Genomic DNA, 10057 nt, shown 5'->3' on the forward strand with positions numbered 1-10057 from the left:
CCGGAATAGAGAGAAACATGTTAAGCAATGACTGACCCATGTTAGATACTAACATGGAAGAAGTTGAGAATGTGCCGAGTTAAAAGGTGTGAAACTTTTATGCAGAAGGAAATAAAAGTAGAACCTAAAATAGCAAAAAAAAAAAAAAAAAAAAAAATTCATAGGTGATATGGTTTGACCCGTGTCCTCACCCAAAATCTTCTCTTGAATTGTAATAATCCCCACAGGTCAAGGGTGGGACCAGGTGGAGATAATTGAATCATGGGGGTGGTTTCCCCCATGCTGTTCTCATGATGATGAGTGAGTTCTCTAAGAGATCTGATGGCCCTGTAAGAGGCTTCCCTCTTTGCTCGGCACTCATTGTCTCTCCTGCCACACTGTGAAGAGATGCCTTCGTCATGATTGTAAGTTTCCTGAGGCCTCCCCAGCCATGTAAAGCTGTGGGTCAATTAAACCTCTTTTCTTTATAAATTACCCAGTCCTTGACAGTTCTATATAGCAGCATGATAATAGACAAATACATTAGAATTTTTTATGAATTCTTTTTTTATTGTTACAGTTACCCCAAGAAGAAAAAAATGATAAAAATAAACATTACTTGAAATCTTTGACTCACTGCTTGGGTCAAATAGCTCAAAGCAAATGTTGTACAGCTTCATATCATTATTGCTGTATTATTTTTCAATCTTCACTTCTCAAAACTATATTAAACATTTCCCACTTTCATGTGAAGTCTGGTTAGTTGTTTACATAAGAACAATAGTTAGGATCCTCTATTATTAAAAAATATGAATTTCTCTGTATTTTTAATCTGATTTCTAAAATGGGTAGTGTATATTTAGAAGAGCCTTCTCAAGCCTTTGTCAGAGGTAACTGTATGTTGTATTTTCCCTAGCAAAGGGCTAATTTATAGAGGAGAACAACAAGTGCTGGAGCCTTTTCGAGGCTGGAGGGTGGGAGGAGGGTGAGGATCAGGAAAAGTAACTGATGGGCACTAATGGGTACAAGACTTAATAACTGGGTGGTAAAATAACCTGTGTAACAAACCCCATGATACAAGTTTACCTATTTAACAAACCCGCACTTGTACCCCTGAACTTAGAAGTTATAAAAAAGGTAGTACTAAAATTTCTAAATATAATAACAAGATTCTGACATGTGATGAGGAAGGAGTACTATGATTTGATGAGGCAGGTCTTGAATGACAACATATTTAAGGTATAGATTTCTGAATTGATTGAGAGAAAAAAATGATTTGCATTTCAAATTCATTCTTGCTAAAAGTATCTTGGTCTAACTAAATTATATTGGTTTCCAAAAACAGAACAACTTTCTATTTACAAGTGACCCTTAGAAAATGGGTTTGATTTGTGTGTGTCCACTAATACATGGATTTTTTTCCAATAAAAGTTACAAGTGTGCCTGCTCTCCTGCCTCTTCTTTCAGCGCCTCCACCTCTCCTGCCTCTGACACTCCTGAGACAGCAAGACCAACCCCTTCTCTTCCTCCTCTTCAGTTTACAAAACATGAAGACAAAAACGATGAAGACCTTTATGATGATCCACTTCTATTTAATGAGTAGTAAATATATTTTATCTTTCTTATGATTTTCTTTATAACATTTTATTTTCTTTAGCTTTATTTATTGTAAAAATAAAGTTTATAACACATACAATATACAAAATATGTTAATTGACTTTTTAGGTTTTCAGTATGGCTTCCTGTCAACACTAGGCTATTATTAGTTATGTTTTTAAGGAGTCAAAAGTTATACTCACATTTTCAACTGTGCAGCGGGTTGGAACTCCTAACGCTTTGCATTATTCAAGAGTCAACTATATTTCCTTTAAGGTAATTAACCATATTTCAACATGGTTAGTCATATTAGCTATTCTTCTTTTTGATTTTTAGTACATTAATTGTAAAGATATTCACCTACACATAGTTGCTCAGCGAATGGCTGAATGACTCACGGAACGATTACGTGAATTAAAGACGGCCAATATATCTTCTTATGAACTTTGTTGGATCAAAGTTGAAGATTATAATTGCCGATGTTTTAACATTCTCAAAAATCTTGTGAGAATTAAAACAGTGTTGTAATAAATTTTTATTTCAAATGCTCTTTTAACAAATGTGTTCCCTCTGATTCCTAAAACAGCCTTGCTGGGAACAAGAGTATATTTTACTGTTCCTAGTTTATAGGTAAGGTAATTAAAGCTTCTTGGAAAAGTTCCTTGACAGTACTAAAGGCTAAAACCTGGACAGACCTAACTATATAGAGCATTCCTCACTTCCAGTTTTGCTATTATTCACCAAACCATGATTATTTCATGCAATGGAAACATTGAACTGGACAATACTCTTAAATTTCACTTACTCTGAAAGGCATTTACTCATCCCAGCATTCCCTAAATTCAAAGGAGAACTTGAATAACAACCTGGAAGACTCAACTACCTGACAGTTCCAGAGTTGACAATGATTTGGCTGGCTTTCAGCAGACAGTTCTGTTTAAGTGTTACTTCACTGAACAAGACACTGTTATGATAATGCTATTTCACTGACCTTCCCCCGCTTCCTGCCATAGACTTAAATTATCTGTGATTTTTGTCAATACAGTGCAAACCTCTGTGGATAAGAGCTGAAAAGGAGTATCATTTGATGAAAACCAGTGATAAGTTGAGGAAAATTGCTTAAGAAAAGTCCAATGTTTTCAACTTAATTACTTAAATGGAAGAATGAAAATGTTTTCAGATATCTTGTTTTGATGTGAATAAATAAATCAATTTACGTATTTTTTATAGTTGGAAGATATGTATTATATATTTCTTTTTTTAAATTTTATTATTATTATACTTTAAGTTTTAGGGTACATGTGCACAACATGCAGGTTTGTTACATAGGTATACATGTGCCATGTTGGTGTGCTGCACCCATTAACTGGTCATTTAGCATTAGGTATAACAATGAAAAGGCTTGAAAAAGAAAATGAACAATAATTAAGTAAATGTAAATAACTAAGTCATATTTTTGCCCTTGTTGTCAAGAAAACTGATTTCCTGAAAAAAAGTCAATTTAAAATTTAAGTTTTAAAAAGTAAATGGTTATACCATCCTATATCCTGTTTAATATGTTATTTTTATGCCAGAGTTCAGCTTAAGTTTCATGTAGAGCTATCAATACTGGTGATATAAAATTTACCTTTCAGCCCAGTGCAGTAGCTCATGCTTGTAATCCCAGCAGTTTGGGAGGCTGAGGCAGGAGGATCACGTGAGGCCAGGAGACTAGCCTGGGCCACATAGTGACACACCATCTCTACAAAAACAAAACAAAACAAAACAAAACAAAAAAAAAACAGAGAACTCAGATCTACATCAAAAAGGAAGAGTATTTGAAAAGAAATGAAGGTAAAATAAAATTTACCTTTTACTGACTTTGACTTAGGAGAAGATTATAGTTCTTCATTAGCAATTGTAAGACAGAGGCAATAGTCTATGTTGGTGAGAAAAACCTAAAATTCTGTGTTTTACTCTGAAGATTATTATGGGATTCTCTCTCTCACCTTGCCTCATATTTTCTCGGCCTATCTGTCTCCATCTCTCTCTCTCAGATGCAGTATTCCTGTTAATCGTGAAGTACCTACAGATAAATATTCTCTCTAGGCACACATCTGTAAATATAATTTATTTGTTGTATAAAGAAACACATCTCCAAATATAGTATTATAACACGTCATTTTAGATTCAAGTATGTAAAGCATTTTTCTTAATTTAAAATTGGAATTTTTCAAAATTAGATTTTAAATATACAGATTGTCCAAATTCAAAGAAACAGCACTCATTGATTTAAAATAAATCTTTATTTTAATAAATAAATAAATAAGGGATTTTTGCTAAGAATTCATTTGCTTATTAAAATGTGTGCATTTAGCCTGATTATCTAATTACCCTCATAATGAAAAGAACATTTAAACTCAATATGAAGATATTTTTAAACAACTCCAATTTTTTAATTACATTGCATACATTTTTTTGTATGTGAGAGGAAGTCACATGGCACATCCTATTTTTGTGGCCACAGTATATTTTGTAAATACTTGTTACAGCAAATTGATGTCTTACTAGCACTGAAGTTAATAGTTAAATACTGATGAAAGTTAATGCTAGTAATCAAGTCCTGATATTAGTCACCCAGCACTTCCATATCTGGGGCAATATTATTGTTTATTGAGACATATTTTGGTTCAGTATTAGAACACTTTGGCCCTAGGTATGTTATGGAGTATTTAGATTAAACCCAAAACAAATAGTTGATAAAATTTTTTAAAAATCCTATGTCATTTTTTCCTATCATTAAAATAATTTAAAGGCTACAAGATTGCTGTAAAATAAAACAACTATTTAATATTTTAAATACATTGAAAATAACAGAGGTCTACTTATAGCTTTGAGAATTTGCCTTTTTGTGGGGGGAAAAAAAGCCCCACAAAACAGAATTTAGCTAATTTGTACCTACCTCAAAATAGGTGAACTCTCAGCTTGGTTAAAATAATGTATAATTAATATTTCTTTATTGTCATTGCTTGTTAATTTGGGTTATTAAATGTCTGCTATTCATTCAATTCTAGGTCAATTCAAGGTCATTTCAAACTGAAACTCCTTTAGAAAAATCCTGCTTAATTTTTATTTTTTTTATAATACTTTTATTTTACATTCAGGGGATACATGTGTGGACTTGTTATATGGTCATATTATGTGATGGTGAGGTTTGGGGTACAGTTGATCTTGTCGCCCACATAGTGAGCATAGTACCAAATAAGTAGTTTTTCAGTCCTCCCTCCCCTTCCTTCCACCCCTGTTTTGGAATTCCCAGTGTTTATCCTTCCCCTCTTTGTATTCCTGTGTACTTAGTGATTACCTTCCACTTATAAATGAGAACATGCAGTATTTGATTTTCTGCTTGATTTTAATCTTAAGCTTTATAGTCAGTATGTCCCACCCTTACAAAACCAGTACTTTACCTTAGTTCTTCAGTAAATATGAGAACCACTCATAACATGCAACAACAGAGAAGGGAAGCTTTAATATCATTTATGGATTTATTATTTTTCTATCATTAATTTGTTTCTGATAGACTGATTTATCTTTATCCTCATTTTTTTAAGTTAAATATATTCACATACTTTTAAAGCAGACATACATATGTAATATATATTAAAATTCATATTGTAACTTTTGTCTACTTACTTGTTAAACAAATTTATATAATTAAGTAGGTAACTACAAGTCTGCTTATACAAGTCATGTCTTTAAAGTAAGTCATTTTTCTGTAGTGTAGTTGTATTACTCAACTACTTAAAAATTATACTTTTACAAATATAATTGTAATTATGAAGCTCCTGTGTGTATATATAATGATGCCCTATCTTTGTGTTGTATTTTATTTATAAGTAACTATCATAAATATCTGATTTTTGTAAGCCATGTTTCTGAAATGCATCGCTCAGTTAAGTCACTCCACCAGACCTAGAAGATTACTAAATAAATATATTTAGAGAATTGCTTAGAAATTACAAACTTCCCCACTGCACTTTGCTACTTTTGTACCACCTACCATATTCTCTGCAACTCACCTGTTAAGATTTAATTTATTACTATAAAGGTATCTATTCATGGTTTTCCGTTTCAAACACAATATATGTAGTAATTTTAATACATTTCTGAGAATGTTCTCATCCATTCTGCTCATGGGCGAAAGTATTATATTAGTATGGTATATAAAGTGAAGCGTTGACAACGGTGGTGGAATTTTTCACAAGGAAGAGGACAATATGGAAAACATAAGAATGGGGAAGAGGAACTAGTCTTACATCCACTTTAAAGATCATAGGCATTTTAGGTAAAATGTAATCTTCTTAGCTTGACATCAATAGCCTTTGATAATAATTTCCCATATAACTTTTCAGCCATAACTATTTTTTCAATTTTGTCCCTGCACTCAACATACATGTAATTCCAAGTGAAGATAATTATTAAAATCCCCATGCCTTTTACAGCTTTCTTGATTTTAGGAAAGGAACTTTTCCTCAGTCCATTATATTCTTTTCATCTCCAGCTAGTGTACTTCCATTCATCTTCCAATATCCAATTCAAATGCCAACTCTGTGATATCTTTTTGTATTCCACCAGACAAAAATAATTGTGTTTCTTCTGACCCCTCCTTGTACATTTCATGGAATATGGCAAAGTATTTAATTCCACTGAATTGTAGCTATTGTCTTGCTGTCTTACCAACTAAAACAAGGACATTTTGGGGAACATGAGAATTTAAATTGAATAGTAACCACAAGATAATAACTCTGGGCATTGCATGATCTTCCTTTTAACTAATTAGAGGCCAAGTATATTGATGAAAAATCATTATGTAAAATTTGATAAGACTTTCTTCTAATACTAATTTTTGTTTTATGATTTTTCTTGTTTCATAAAATTTTGACAGAAATATATTTCTTATAATTTGCCTTCTTTGTAACTCCCCACTTTTGTTCCTAGAGCAACATGCTGTCCTGGCTAGCTAACGTGTTTATGAATGCAAGAAAATTTTCAAAAAGGGAGTTTGAAATTTAACTCCACAAACTACTGTCTGGATTGGAATGCTACATTAAATGTATTATAATTTTGTATGGACTTACAGGGATGGGGAATGAAAAGGATCCAAGGCCATATGTTGATATTCTTTTGATATGTTAAGAAATAATCTAGTGTTATTTTCTATTTCTTCTCAAATGTTTTTAGAGGTTACTTGGTACACTCGTCGACAAAACTTTGAAATGTTGATGTTTAAGGGCTGCTGATTGCTGGCAGCAAAGAAGTCCAACTGTGCTGGCACCCGAGATAGCGTCTCCACATTTTCTTCCAGGATCATCACCTTTGTTCTAAATAGCTCCCACATAGTGTGAACATTTGTCATATATTTTAGATTTTCTGCCTTGGCACCCAGGAAACCGGTATGATTGAGTAAACATATTAAACTTCCTCTGCATTTCCAGCCTGAACAGATGTTGAGTAGGAGCTGATCCACCCACGTTCAACCCGAGAGTCCACATCCACAGACTGTTTCATTTCCCTTTTTCAATTTACATAGAAGCATAGATTCTTGCTGGCATATATAAATGCGCCATTTAAGGCAATCAAAAATGGTTCCACATCTCATTTGATTTCCACAATTGTTGCTTTAACGATGGACTGCTGAGGAAAGAAAGTTAAGTTTCTCTGGCAGATCTTCCCTCGTTTAAGCAACATGTTCATGGAGAGCCAATATTCAGTAATTACAGCACAATTCCTCACAATTTCACCATTTGCTAACAGTAAGCATTTTCACAATGTAAAGCTGATTTTCCTTTAACCAAATCAAACATGAAAAGATAGCTGCAAGCAATGGGCAATCTAGATCATTAGAAGACTGATATAAAATTAGAGGACATTGAGACTGGAATAGATTGCAAACATCAGGGAGCTCAGAAAACTTGTTAACTCTACATTTTGAGGAAATACGTTGTTGATGCTTTTACAGCTCTATGCAGCAACCTAACAAATAAAGGCTTAAAATAACTTATCTACAAGTTGCTTTGTCATTATTTGCAACTATTTCACATCATACAGCTTCTCTAGGAAGTCCTCAGCTTATTCACCAAAATAGAATTTCTAGCTATAATTCCATTCCTCTGTTGATACTATTTCTCTTGCCTATGAGACAAAGAATCAAAACCAAGTAATCAAAAATGTAGAATATTGTAGTGGTTATGTTTAATTTTCTAACGTTGTGAATGCTATCTAATCAAATGAAATATATGATTTAGCAGTCCCTATAAGTAAAAAGTTACAGAATATACCAAGTCTATACATTGTAAGTAATTATATATTCCAAATATTATTTTTTATGGTAATGAAAGGTACTATGTACTGAACACTTAAATATGCATAAGCATGATGCTAATCTCTTTAGCTATTTCAACAATAAACTGTGTAAATACTGTAATCTACATTCTTTTTGAAGCATGGGTAGTTATAACATGGGTACTCACATTCCGTATTCTTTGTAGTAAGGGAAGTTTATAAAGAATGAGGCAGACAGAGACACACACACACAGAAATATGGAATGTACATGAGAAATATTCAATCTGATAAATTATATAATAAATCTTCACCTAACATAGTATTATGACAGCAAGGGACTGGTGGATAAAAGGAGCATTTCTATTTAAGTAGCACTGAAACACTTAAAATGGTACAAGGCTTGTTAGGTCAAAAAGGAGAAATCTAATCTCAAGTAAGGAAATAGCACGTAGAATTTGACAAAGTTATAAAATGTGTAATTTTTTAAATTTTATTATTATTATACTTTAAGTTTTAGGGTACATGTGCACAACGTGTAGGTTTGTTACAAATGTATACATGTGCCATGTTGGTGTGCTGCACGCATTAACTCGTCATTTAGCATTAGGTATATCTCCTAATGCTATCCCTACCCCCTCCCCCCATACTACGCAGCCATAAAAAAAGATGAGTTCATGTCCTTTGTAGGGACATGGATGAAGCTGGAAACCATCATTCTCAGCAAACTATCACAAGGGTAAAAGGTATAATTTTATTTCATGTCAGGGAATACAAAAAAAAAAAAAACAGAAAAGAGAACCGGAAGATTCAAAAGTACAACAGACCAAAGGAACAGGCTTGTGGGTGGTTAAAAAAGATACTCCCCCTGGTTTGTGGGCACAGATCAGTGAAAAATTTTACCTGGATGATAGATGTGATAGGATTAAGAACACTTGACAAATGCAACCTGCACTGTCCTATTTCTGCTAGCCCTACTGCAATTAACCAGGACCATGAAACAAGCTGTAGGCAAACAACTGTGAGTAGAAATCATGTGTGTCCCTTTGGGTCAGTAGAAACCCCTCCAGTATTCTGTTCCTCTGCCAGGACAATGAGGAGACTTTGTGTTGAGACTGTGGAACCGGAAGACAAAAGCAACCTCAATGAATTCCTGTGTAGCAGCCAAATCCCCCAAAACTCACCGGGACTAGAGTGATTTTGTGAAAGCAAGAAATAAAATGTTTGATTGCTACATCTGCAATGCCAGTCCTATCTTGATTAGTACAAATTACCAGAAAGTACGAGAAACAAGAACATGAGCATTCTGGCACCATCGTCATTGGTTGTGAAGCAGAACGTTATCTGTAACATTCCATCCTGAATGGTAGTGACGGTTTGTTATATTTGCCAATGTTTAGAGCCACAGTAGTGTATTTACATGGGTTCATTTGGATTAACCAGTACATATTCATTTTCTTTAGATGGATTTAATTTAAGTAACAAGCCTACCAGTGTCATTAAAAAAATGGACAAAATGAGCAGTGGAACATTTTTTGCTTCTTATTGAAAAATGAACAAATATTATTCTAGTAACGAAAGCTCTGAGTGCAATACAATGTCAACATTGAAGTGGTTCTCTCCTACCATTTAATGGATGAGTTCTAGGAAAGACAAGTTCTGTAAACAAAACACTATTTCCATGGCAACACATACTTCAGCTTTTAGCCTTTCATCACACAAAAAGAATTTTAAAACATTTTTTATTTTCATGGTTTGTAACAGCAATGGTGACCTCTACATCTCGTATTTTCTAGAAAATAGTAATTGGCAATGCCTCAGGCCTTACACTTTTTGGCCATTCTTCCAGGAGAGCTTTACCCAGGTTTCTCATTACTTATAAAAATTCAGTTCATTTTCCAAGGGCAGATACTTAAAGACAAATTTAGCCCAGCCATATATTTTGAAATGCATATTTTAGAAATAAATATTTTAAGTGTCAGATATGCCTCTCTCTGAGTCACACAACTGTAGATGCATATATGCTGTGTGTCTGTGTGGGCATGTGAAGACATATATGAGATTGTGTATGTGTATATGTCAATTATTTCTTATTAAAATTTCTGGAAATGATAGTATAAATAGCCAGTGATAAAGCATGATAGAGTATAAATGTAAGAAATA

This window comes from Pongo abelii, chromosome 19, assembly GCF_028885655.2.
Source record: "Pongo abelii isolate AG06213 chromosome 19, NHGRI_mPonAbe1-v2.0_pri, whole genome shotgun sequence".
Classification (NCBI taxonomy): Eukaryota; Metazoa; Chordata; class Mammalia; order Primates; family Hominidae; genus Pongo; species Pongo abelii.